The 12,977-nt window shown below is 44.1% G+C and overlaps 1 protein-coding gene across 26 annotated transcripts in view; it reads right to left on the bottom strand.

Moving 5' to 3' along the window:
- The window catches only part of LOC137244952 (uncharacterized), a 573,457-nt gene that overhangs the window by 311,345 nt on the left and 249,135 nt on the right, over positions 1 to 12,977 (bottom strand). For 2 of the 26 annotated variants that reach the window (XM_067774761.1, XM_067774742.1), the window contains exon 3: positions 10,323 to 10,406. The exons of the other annotated variants lie outside the window; for them this stretch is intronic. The gene's annotated coding sequence lies outside the window, so the exon portion shown is untranslated. The remainder of the gene's footprint in view (positions 1 to 10,322; positions 10,407 to 12,977) is intronic. 26 annotated transcript variants of the gene reach the window in all.

Here is a 12,977-nt window from a genome sequence, read left to right on the forward strand (position 1 = left end):
CCACCCAGATAATTTGCGGTCCACCTTTTAAGACATGGGGGAAGGATAGACCCTTCCAGGTCTTCCAGTAACGAGCCATGGTTCACCGTATCAAAAGCTTTTGATAGGTCTAACGCTACGAGTACTGTTCTATGGTGGGGATATTGATTCAAACCGCAATTTATCTGGGTGCTAATGACATTTAGCGCGGAGGTAGTGCTATGGAGTTTTCTGAAGCCATGCTGATGAGGGGCTAGCTGCAAATGTGCTTGGAAATGAGGGAGCAAAATGGCTTCAAGCGTCTTTGCCACTGGCGATAGGAGAGATATCGGACGATATGACTCACCTACGTTAGCTGGTTTCCCAGGCTTTAGTAGCGGGACCACCTTGGCCATTTTCCATTTCTCGGGTATGACAAAGGTGGAAAGAGACAGGTTGAAGACATGCGCTAAATATTTGAAACCCTCTTTCCCTAGGTTTTTAAGCATCGGCATGGCTATGCCGTCTGGGCCCACTGCTTTGGATGGTTTAGCGCGACCAATGGCGTCCTCAACCTCTCTAGCGGTGATGGTAATTGGTGACGCGCTGAGTTTGTGTTTATGTGCACGTCTATTGGCTCTCCGTCTATCTTTGTCGACCGTAGGATGTATTATATATTGTCGGCAGAAAGCGCTCGCGCATTTTTTCGCATCCGACAGCACCTTATCGCCAAAGGCGATGGAAATTTTGTCTTTGTGCTTAGTCGGATTCGATAGGGACTTTACGGTGGACCAAAGTTTACCTACACCGGTAGAGAGGTTACAACCTCTTAGGTGCTCTTCCCATTTCGCCCGCTTGTGTTCGTCCACAAGCAATCTGATGCGTTGGTTTATATCCCTTATTTGGGGGTCGCCTGGATCAAGCTGTCTTATAAGGTCGCGTTCCCTCGCTAAGCTCGCGGCCTCCGCCGGGAAGTGGGGCCGGATTTCGGGAATTCTCCCGGCGGGAATGAAATGTGCCGAGGCGGATTCAATGACCTTACGGAAGGCACGCTCCCCTTGGCGGGCATCAGTCGGGATAGGGAGGGCAGCAAAGCTGCTGTCTGTTGCAGATTTATATTCTTCCCACTTTCCTTTTTTGAAGTTTATTAAAGTGCGTTTTTCGGTGACGATGAAGTCGGCGGTACGCTCGAACGAAATAAGTATGGGCAGGTGGTCGGATGCCAATGTTACCATCGGCTGCCAGTTGACGCAGTTTACGAGTTCTGCGCTCACGATTGAGATATCTGGCGAGCTATGACAGCTTCCTACCATACGTGTGGGGGCGTCTCCGTTAATTGTGCAGAACGTCGTTTCGTCTATTTGATCCGCCAATATCTCACCCCTACTGTCCGCCCGCAAGTTTGAATGCCATAGGTCGTGATGGGCATTGAAATCGCCTAAGATAATGCGATTGTTGCCAGTGAGTAAGGCCTCGATATTAGGGCGGTATCCACTGGGGCAACAGGTGACAGGAGGGATGTAGATGTTGATGATTTCTAGATTTGCATCGCCTGACCGGACAGATAGGCCTTGACGTTCTAAGACATTGTCACTGCGGTCGATGCCAGGATCAAATATATGATATTGCACAGAGTGGTGTATAATAAACGCGAGGCCGCCTCCATTTCCGCTCTCGTGGTCTTTCCTGTGGACATTATAACCAGAACAGGTCTGCAATGCAGATCTTGCTGTGAGTTTAGTCTCTTGAATCGCAGCAATGCGGATGTTGTGCCGCTTCATGAAATCGACTATCTCCGTAATCTTCCCAGTTAGTCCATTACAGTTGAACTGCAGAATTCTGAAGTGCATGAGTGGTGACGCCGCCACTCTAGGGGTGAGTGAGGGGTGACTACGCCTAGGTTGTGGAAGGCCAGGACGCAATTGCTGTTATGGCCTTGGGACTGGGCGCCCTTGGGCAAGCATTGGGGTACCCGGATGATTTGGGTTTGCGACCTGGCAACATGGCGCGATGAAACCCGTCGAGGGGTTGCCGTCGCGGAGACCAGAACATCTAGGAAAGTGGCACCACCCAAGGCAGGAGCTGCATTGAGCGGATGTCGCAAACCTATATATTCTGTGCTGGCAGACGGTGCAAAAGGAGGCAGGGACTAAGAGTCTGTTTCCCTGACCTGCACGATTGCTGCCAGAAAAGAGGGGAGGAGAAGAAGACGGGGGCAGGGGCTGATGCTCAGCATTGCTACCAGCTCTACTACGAAGGTAGTAGTTATGAGTGGTATCAGCTGTTTGAGTTGTTGGCGCCGTGGGGCGCGAGCAGCAGCGGGTACTTGTTGTGGCTTGCTGAGCAGCGAGGCTGCTGGAAGGTAGTGGGGATACGCTTAGGCGTAGACTACGGGACGCCCTTGGGCGTGAGCAGCAAGGAGCCACAAAAGATTTATAAAAGTTACGTGGACGTCGGGTTTTGGGATCAAGCCCAGAACAACCTCTCCGATGCAACCATCCCTTGCACGAGACACACTGAACAGAGTATGACCGTCCTAAAAAGATTCTTTTCTGGCAAATGCAGCAAAACCATTTCTCAGGACCTGGGTGAGGAGACGGACCCGGATTGGGTTCGATACCTTCCCGGAGTAAGAGAATATGTAGCAGTCCTGCTGCAAGGAGCTGCTGGGAGGATGACAATTTGTGGGAGGGACGAAACAAATTAAATGGGGTCACACTGAAATGACAGTCCTTGGTCGGGAAAAATCCCGAGTCGCTCCGGTACATAGAACCGACTGCCTTGGGAAGCGACCTTCCTGTCCTTCTTTGACCCTTATACAATGCCTGTATTTCCATTTCACGTAGCGTATGAGTAATACGAGTAATTCCGCGACAAATGTATGGCAGGAAAATGCTTTAAAAACAAACTAAAGCCAAAGCTCAACTGTTATTCCTTCAATGATTTATGAACGCTTATGCGTATAAATAACCGCAAAATAGTCAAAACAACAGCTAATAGCAGAGCCACAACAAAAAACCACAAATGCAACAAACTTTTCAATGCTGCCACAAAAGCCGATTGCACATTCGCGGCATTTGCAACAAATATGTGCAAACTGCGGTTGGGTATTTGGTGTTTTTATACTCAGTTGAGCAGAGCTCACAGAGTATTTTAAGTTTGATTGGAAAACGGTTGGTTGTACATATATAAAGGAATCGAGATAGATATAGACTTCCATATATCAAAATAATCAGGATCGAAAAAAAATTTGATTGAGCCATGTCCGTCCGTCCGTCCGTCCGTCCGTTAACACGATAACTGAGTAAATTTTGAGGTATCTTGATGAAATTTGGTATGTAGGTTCCTGAGCACTCATCTCAGATCGCTATTTAAAATGAACGATATCGGACTATAACCACGTCCACTTTTTCGATATCGAACATTTCGAAAAAACGAAAAAGTGTGATAATTCATTACAAAAGACCGATACAGCGACGAAACTTGGTAGATGAGTTGAACTTATGACGCAGAATAGAAAATTAGTAAAATTTTGGACAATGGGCGTGGCACCGCCCACTTTTAAAAGAAGGTAATTTAAAACTTTTGCAAGCTGTAATTTGGCAGTCGTTGAAGATATCATTATGAAATTTGGCAGGCACGTTACTCCTATTACTATATGTACGGTTAATAAAAATTAGCAAAATCGGAGAAGGACCACGCCCACTTTAAACAAAATTTTTTTTTAAGTAAAATTTTAACAAAAAATTTAATATCTTTACAGTATATAAGTAAATTATGTCAACATTCAACTCCAGTAATGATATGGTGCAACAAAATAACAAAATACAAAAATAAAAGAAAATTTCAAAATGGGCGTGGCTCCGCCCTTTTTCATTTAATTTGTCTAGGATACTTTTAACGCCATAAGTCGAACAAAAATTAACCAATCCTTTTGAAATTTGGTAGAGGCTTAGATTCTAGGACGATAACTGTTTTCTGTGAAAAAGGGCGAAATCGGTTGAAGCCACGCCCAGTTTTTATACACAGTCGACCGTTTGTCCTTCCGCTCGGCCGTTAACATGATAACTTGAGAAAAAATCGACATATCTTTAATGAACTTAGTTCACGTCCTTACTAGAACTTACTTTATATTGGTATGAAAAATGAACGAAATCCGACTATGACCACGCCCACTTTTTCGATATCGAAAATTACGAAAAATGAAAAAAATGCCATAATTCTATACCAAATACGAAAAAAGGGATGAAACATGGTATTTGGATTGGTTTATTGACGCAAAATATAACTTTAGAAAAAAAATTTGTAAAATGGGTGTGACACCTACCATATTAAGTAGAAGAAAATGAAAAAGTTCTGCAGGGCGAAATAAAAAACACTTAAAATCTTGGCAGGTATTACATATATAAATAAATTTGCGGTATCCAGCAGATGATGTTCTGGGTCACCCTGGTCCACATTTTGGTCGATATCTGGAAAACGCCTTCACATATACAACTACCACCACTCCCTTTTAAAACTCTCATTAATACCTTTAATTTGATACCCATATCGTACAAACTCATTCTAGAGTCATCCCTGGCCCACCTTTATGGCGATATCTCGAAGAGGCGTCCACCTATAGAACTAAGGCCCACTCCCTTTTAAAATACTCATTAACTCCTTTCGTTTGATGCGCATATTGGGCAAACAAATTCTAGGGTCACCCCTGGTCCACCTTTATGGCGATATCTCGAAAGGGCGTCCACCTATGGAAATAAGGATTACTGCCTTTTAAAATACTCATTAACACCTTTCGTTTGATGCCCATATTGGGCAAACAAATTCTAGGGTCACTCCTGGTCCACCTTTATGACGATATCTCGAAACGGCGTCCACCTATGGAAATAAGGATTACTGCCTTTTAAAATACTCATTAACACCTTTCATTTGATACCCATATCGTACAAACACATTCTAGAGTCACCCCTGGTCCACCTTTATGGCGATATTTCGAAACGGCGTCCACTTATAGAACTAAGGCCCACTCCCTTTTAAAATACTCATTACCACCTTTCGTTTGATGCCCATATTGGGCAAACAAATTCTAGGGTCACTCCTGGTCCACCTTTATGACGATATCTCGAAACGGCGTCCACCTATGGAACTAAAGATTACTCCCTTTTAAAATGCTCATTAACACCTTTCTTTTGATACCCATATTGTACAAACAAATTTTAGGGTCACCCCTGGTCCACCTTTATGGCGATATCTCGAAACGGCGTCCACCTATGGAACTAAGGATTACTCCCTTTTAAAATACTCATTAACACCTTTCATTTGATACCCATATCGTACAAACGCATTCTAGAGTCACCCCTGGTCCACCTTTATGGCGATATCTCGAAAAGGCGTCCACCTATAGAACTATGGCCCACTCCCTCATAAAATACTCTTTAATGCCTTTCATTTGATGCACATGTTATACAAGCACTTTCCAGGGTTTCCCTCGGTTCATTTTCCTACATGGTTATTTTCCCTTATGCTGTCACCATAGCTCTCAACTGAGTATGTAATGTTCGGTTACACCCGAACTTAACCTTAATTACTTGTTTATACACGATTTTAGGGGATAAAATGTTGCAAAAGAAAGCATAACAATGGCTCTATATCTTTTTGTGTTTCAGTTTTTTCTTTTCATTGGGCAATTGCCATCACAAACAAATGTAATGATGTGCGAAATGCTTTGTGGAGAAAGTGGTACAAGTTTTTTGTACTAGTTGGCTTTTTTTTCAACTCTTGGTGGCAACTTTTCAACTTTTCGACTTTTCATGGCTGTAATTTGCTCACATGCACACACATGAATGTTATCATTGCAATAGCAATTAAGTTCGTTTTTTTAAGCGTTGTGCACCCAACTAAACTGCTTTTGCTGCTGCTGTTGGCGCCTTTAATGTAGCAACGAAAAGTCCGCAAAAAGCGCAGCCTGCAAACTTTGAATTCACTGAAAATTTCCGGTCGCTTATCTGTCGTATGCATTTTATTTTGTGTTGTTGTCATTGTGGTCTTTTGCATTTTTTGTTATATTTTTTTTGTAACAATTGTGGCTGCAACTGAAATTTATCTCACTTTCTGCATTTGTCAGTTGCCACTGCCATATTCACGCCCAAATGCGATTTCAACAACACACCAAATGCGTACAAAAGCTGCAGCAGTAGCTACAGCAGCTGCAGCGGAAACAGCAACAGTATAGAATGAGCGGTTTAAGTAGTTGAAGTACGAATGTACTGTGTGGAGCTTCTGCTGATATGAATTTTTGGCTCGTTTACTTTCTTTTTTATTTTAATGCCCCGTGGTAAGCAGCAAAAAAGACACTTAATACACTAATAAAACATAATATAACATAGCATATCATTAGAAAACATAGCATATTATAACATAGCAGAATATAATATAAATTAGCACCCCGTGGTAAGCAGCAAAAAGACACTTAATGCACTTATAAAACATAAAAAAACATATCAGAAAGCAAAACAAAATAATATAGCATAAGATAACATAACATAACTCAAAATAACATAACATAACGTAACATAATATAACATAACAACATAACATAACATAACATAACATAACATGCATAACATAACCGCTTCCCAAGGCAAGTTGGTTTTATGTACCGGACCGACTCAGGATTTTTCCCGACCATGGACTATCATTTCTGTGTAACCCCATTGAATTTGTTGCGTCCCTCCCACAAATTGTCATCCTCCCAGCAGCTCCTTGCAGCGCGACTGCTCCATATTATCTTGCTCCGGGAAGGTATCGAACCTAATCCGGGTCCGTCTCCTGGCCCGGTCCTGAGAAATGGTTTTGCTGCATCTGCCGGAAAAGAATCTTTTTAGGAAGGTCATACTCTTGTCAGTGTGTCTCGTGTAAGGGATGGTTGCATCGGACAGGTTGTTCTGGGCTAGATCCCAAAACCAGACGTCCGCGTAACTTCTATAAATCTTGTGTGGCTCCTTGTTGTTCACACCCTAGGGCGTCCCGTAGTCTACGCCATAGCGCCCCCACTACCTTCCAGCAGCCCCGCTGCTCAGCAAGCCACAACAAGTACTCGCTGCTGCTCGCGCCCCACTGCGCCACCAACTCATACGGCTGCTCCCACTCATACCTACAACCTCCGTAGTAGAGTCGGGAGCAATGCCGAGCATCAGCCCCTGCCCCCGTCTTCTCCCCCTCTTTTCCTGCAGCAATTGTGTAAGTCAGGAAAACAGACTCTTAGTCCCTACCTCCCTTTGCACCGTTTGCCAGCACAGAATATATACATATGTTTGCGACATCCGCCCAATGCAGCTCCCGCCATGGACGGTGCCACTTTCCTAGATGTTCTGGTCTCCGCGGCGGCAACCCCCCGACGGGTTTCATTGCGCCATACTGCCAGGCCGCATACCCAAATACACCGGGTACCCCAATGCTTACCCAAGGACTTTCAGTCCCAGGGCCACAACAGCAGTTGCGTCCTAGCCTTCCACAACCCAGACGTAGTCACCCGTCACTTACTCCCAGAGTGACGACGTCTCCCCCATTGCACTACAGAATTCTGCAGTTAAACTCTAATGGATTAACTGGGAAGATCACGGAGATAGTCGATTTCATGAAGCGGCACAACATCCGCATTGCTGCGATTCAAGAGACTAAACTCACAGAAAGATCTGCTCTGCAGATCTGTTCTGGGTATAATGTCCACAGAAAAGATCGCGAGAGCGGAAATGGAGGCGGCCTCGCGTTTATTATACATCACTCCGTTTAATATCATACATTTGATCCCGGCAACGGCCGCAGGGACAGTGTCTTAGAACGTCAAGACTTATCTGTCCGGTCAGGCGAAGCAAACCTAGAAATCATCAACATCTACATCCCTCCTGCACCTCAACAACAATCGCATTATCTTAGGCGATTTCTATGTCCATCACTATCTATGGCATTCAAACTTGCGGGCGGACAGTAGGGGTGAGATATTGGCGGATCAAATAGAAGAAACGACGTTCTGCACAATAAACGGAGACGCCCCCACACGTGTGGTAGGAAGCTGTCACAGTTCGCCGTATATCTCAATCGTGAGCGCAGAACTCGTAAACTGCGTCAACTGGCAGCCGATGGTAACATTGGCATCCGACCACCTGCATATACTTATTTCGCTCGAGCGTACCGCCGACTTCATCGTCACAGAAAAACGCACTTTCATAAACTTTAAAAAAGGAAAGTGGGACGAATACAAATCCTTTACAGACAATCGCTTTGCTGCCCTATCCCGACTGATGCCCGCTAAGGGGAGCGTGCTTTCCACAAGGCCATTGAATCCGCCTCGGCTCGCTTCATTCTCGCCAGTAGAACTTCCGAAATTCGGCCCACTTTCCGGTGGAGGCCACAAATTTAGCGAGAGAACGTGACCTTAAAAGACAGCTCGATCTCGGCGACCCCCAAATAAGGGATATAAATCAACGCATCAGATTGCTTGTGGATGAACACAAGCGGGCGAAATGGGAGGAGCACCTAAGCGGTTGTAACCTCTCTGCCGGTGCAGGTAAACTTTAGTCCACCGTAAAGTCCCTATCGAATCCGTGTAGGCACAACGACAAAGGTTCCATCGCCTTTGGCGATAGAGTGCTGTCGGGTGCGAAAAAATTCTCGAGCGCTTCCTGCCGACAATATATAATGCATTCTACGGCCGACAAAGATAGACGGAGGGCCAACAGACACGCACATAATCATAAATTCAGCGCATCACCAATTACCATCACCGCCAAAGAGGTTGAGGAAGCCATTGGTCATGCTAAACCATCCAAAGCAGTGGGCCCAGACGGCATAGCCATGCCGATGCTTAAAAGCCTAGGGAAAGAGGGTTTCAAATATTTAGCACATGTCTTCAACCGGTCTCTTTCCACCCTTGTCATTCCCGAAAAAAAAGAAAATGGCCACGGTGGTCTCGCTTCTTAAGTCTGGGAAACCGGCTAACATAGGAGAGTCATATCGCCCGATATCTCTCCTATCGCCAATAGCCAAGACGCTTGAAGCTATTTTGCTCCCCTACTTCAAGGCATATTTACAGCTAGCCTGTCATCAGCGTGGCTTCAGAAAACTCCATATCACCACCACCGCGCTAAATGCTATTAGCACCCAGATAAATTGCGGTTTAAATCAAAACCCCTACCTTAGAACAGTACTCCTTGCGCTAGACCTATCAAAAGCTTTTGATACGGTCAACCATGGCACGTTACTGCAAGACCTGGAAGGGTCTACCCTTCCCCCATGTCTTAAAAGGGGGACCGCAAACTATCTTTGTGGTCGGCAGGCATCGATGCAACTTAGAAACGAAACATCAAAACCAAGAAGAATTAAACAAGGGGTGCCACAGGGTGGTGTCCTATCCCCACTTTTGTTTAATTTCTACATATCTATATGTTCGGCAAGCCTAAAAACTACTCACTGGAAGAAGCTAAGGCCTGTCAAAATACTGCACTCAGAACCGCCACGGGCTGTCTTCTTATGTCCCTAGAACACCATCTACATAATGAGGGGAGAATACTCCCCATCAGGGAGAGAAATGAGATGCTAACCATACAGTTCCTGTTGAATACCCAGAAACCTGGGCATCCCAGCAGACATCTGATTGATGAGCCAACACCGCCTAGGGGCTTGAGGAGTCATCTCCGTAAGCATTATGAGGAAATACGGTACCTGAAAACTCAGCCATATGAAGCAAAAAAACAAAAGCAGGTCCTCAGTGAGCTCCGCAAACAGGCGTAGGACCTTTATGCAAGGAATTGCCTGGTGAATCCAGTACTCAAAGAACAGTACCCAAACCTTGCGGAAGAGGAACGCATACTCCCCAGGGAAACGCGAGTCACACTGTTCCAACTGCGTTCTGGATACTGTAACAAGCTAAACTCTTACCTATCCAGAATCAACCGCGACTTACAAAATTTATGCCCCGCATGCAATGTGTCCCCGCATGACACCAACCATCTCTTGAATTGTAATGTGGAACCAACGCCTCTAACACCCTCTTCATTATGGTCCACCCCTGTTGAAACAGCAAGTTTCCTTGGACTCCCGTTAGAGGATATTGATGACAATTTGTGATCGGTCGCACCTATTAGGTGGGGCGAAGCACTGCTACAACAACAACAACATCCGAGTAACACAAATTGCTGTTTGGCGCTCGAACTTTCGTGATAGCTTACTTAAGTAAGTAGCAACAAGCAACACTATAACTGGATTTCTTTATTTAGCCATGTTGACGATGACGATGATGTCTAGACTTTTATTCACGATCAGCATTGTTATTGTGGTTTTTTTTTTGTAGCATATTACTTACTTACTTGCTTGGATTTGAAGTGATTTTCTTTTGCTTTCTTTGTGTAATTGAATCAAAATAGTTGTGGAAAATTCCCACAAACGCTTACCTGCAAAGAGAAAATGAAATTATAATGAGAGACTTTAATAATTTATTCATAGTATTTCTTTTACTAGGGTTCATACATTGTCTAAATTTGCAATAAAAATGTATAATATAGAAAATAATACCACCTTTGCTTACGGTACTGGGAATATAGAATGCAAGTGTAGTCACTACACTGGAGCATAATGTGGGAGCAATGTATGCAAAAGAGTTGGTATGAGCGCAATCGGTCGATTTTTTTATCGACGTGCTATTGTATTGTTATTGATTTCTTATGGCAAGGTTATCGTTTATTTATCGAAAAGGTATCGATATGTTATAAACTAGTTGTCCATTTGTTATCGAAAGTTCATCTGATATGTGTTCGAAAATTTATGAACATGTTATCGAAAAGCTATCGATTATTATTTATTATAGAAAAGTTATCGATATGTTAATAAAAAATTACTGAAAAGCTATCGATTTGTAGCTAATGATTTCTCTTTCATTGGACTCTTCATGGCTGGCGCAGGATATCATTGCCGCTCAGACGGAAAGATATTGTAACGAATTTACTGCAAATCCTCTTATTTGCCCTTTTGCTAAGTTCGTATCGCTAAACTGTTGAATAAATAACTCCAATATTGAATAATGGAAAAATGGCCTTTATTAAAGTACTTCACAATAACACTTATACTTTGCAACTAGCTGGCTTAATAACCAAACTGACTGATAGCTTTAATGAAACTTATCTATTGCCCGACAGATAGCGTGCTTAACTGAAACTGCCCATAGCGCCTCTACCGCTGATGCTTTTATGCTCTGTGATTTCCTCGTGGCACCTTCTAGGCGCTTCCAGAATTTACTTAGTTAGTTATAAATTTCTCAGCTACAACTACAGATGTATAATTTTTATAGCTTCTCTCATACCCCATGCGCTTGTATGTGTGAGCGACACTTCCACAATCGCAATTGCATACCTTTAGGAGCATTTAAGAGAAGATATCTACATGTGCTTTTTTTTTTTTTTTTTTTTTTTGCGGGGAGGCTGAAAAATGCCTAATGCACCATAATTGCTGCCGTCGCAGCAACCGTGTGTCCGTAGACTAAAAAACAGCCCCGTTCTGGAACCGTCGCCCACCCCGGCACCACTTTCGCATTACTTCAGGGTGGCGTTCCATATTTCTCATTTTTTAAGAGCCTACTGTTGTCCCTGCGTCCAGGTTCCCGCTATTTGCTCTGAGTGTCCATTTAATCGCCACTGCTTCGCATGCGCATTTCTCTGCGCTCCCTCTCAGCATCCATCAGGCGTGTCATTACTATAAATGCCATTTTGCTCACTGCAGTCCACCATTCTTTCCTGCTGCAGATATGTGAAACTAAATTTCTCGTGGTAGGTTCCTCCCCAAAGACTCCATGCAAGGTGAGTCTTTCTTCGTGGAAACGGGGGCAGTAGAACATGACGTGTTCTGCGTTTTCTAACTCTGTGGTACACATTGGGCAATGAGGATCTTCCTCTATCCTACGCTTCCATAAATACTCTTTGAAACCGCCATGTCCACTCATTATCTGCGTGAGATGGTAGTTCAGTTCGCCGTTCTTCCGCTCATTCCATTGAGCTACGTTCCAAACTAGTGTAAAAGTCCAACGCCCTTTACTCGAGGCCTCCCACCGTTCTTGCCACTTAGCTATTGTTTGTGTCCTTGCTCTTTTCTTGTCTTCTTCAGATGGTCGCTCGATATTAGTGTTATACAGATCGGCCATTTCGCTTGCCAGTAAGTCCACTGGGATTTTCCGGGTTAGAACCAGGATCGCGTCGTCGGACACCGTCCGATAAGCACTTGCTATTCTTAAAGAAGCAAGTCGGTACGCTGCTAATATATATGTTTGATGGGTCTGTTTAGATCCATACCACACTGGTGCTGCGTATAGTATTATTGAGCTGGTTACTGTGGACAATAGCTGACGTATAGCTTCGCTCGGACCACCAATGTTAGGCATTATTCGCATAAGTGATCCATTAACTTTGGTAATTTTCTCCCCCACCGCTCTGAAGTGCTCTTTGAAAGTTAACTTAGAGTCAATGTGCACTCCCAAGTATTTTAAGGAATCCTTTGAGGTGATTTGATGATCCCCGACAGTTAAGACTAACTCGTTCGCCGACCGTTTGGAGCTTACTAATACCACTTCCGTCTTTTGGCTAGCCAACTCCAGTCCCGTATTGGTCAGCCATTCCTTTATTCTTGCTACGGTGTCATTACATAATGCTTGAAGCAGGTCCAGTTTCTTGGCCACTACTACCACTGCAATATCATCAGCGTATCCCACAATTTGCATGTTTTCTGGTAGATCAATCTTTAGCACCCCGTCATACATTACATTCCAAAGCGTTGGACCGAGAACAGATCCCTGTGGGACGCCTCCTGTGATTTTGTACCCTTTAGCTCCTTGATCCGTGTCAAAAAGAAGTACTCTGTCTTTAAGATAGCTACCTATAATTCTGCGTAAGTAAGCTGGAGTGCCGAAGCTTTGCAGCGCTGCCATTATCTGCATCCAGTTCGCAGTGTTAAAAGCATTCTTGATGTCCAACATAATC

Source organism: Eurosta solidaginis, chromosome 3 (assembly GCF_040869045.1).
Source record: "Eurosta solidaginis isolate ZX-2024a chromosome 3, ASM4086904v1, whole genome shotgun sequence".
NCBI classification, from domain to species: Eukaryota; Metazoa; Arthropoda; class Insecta; order Diptera; family Tephritidae; genus Eurosta; species Eurosta solidaginis.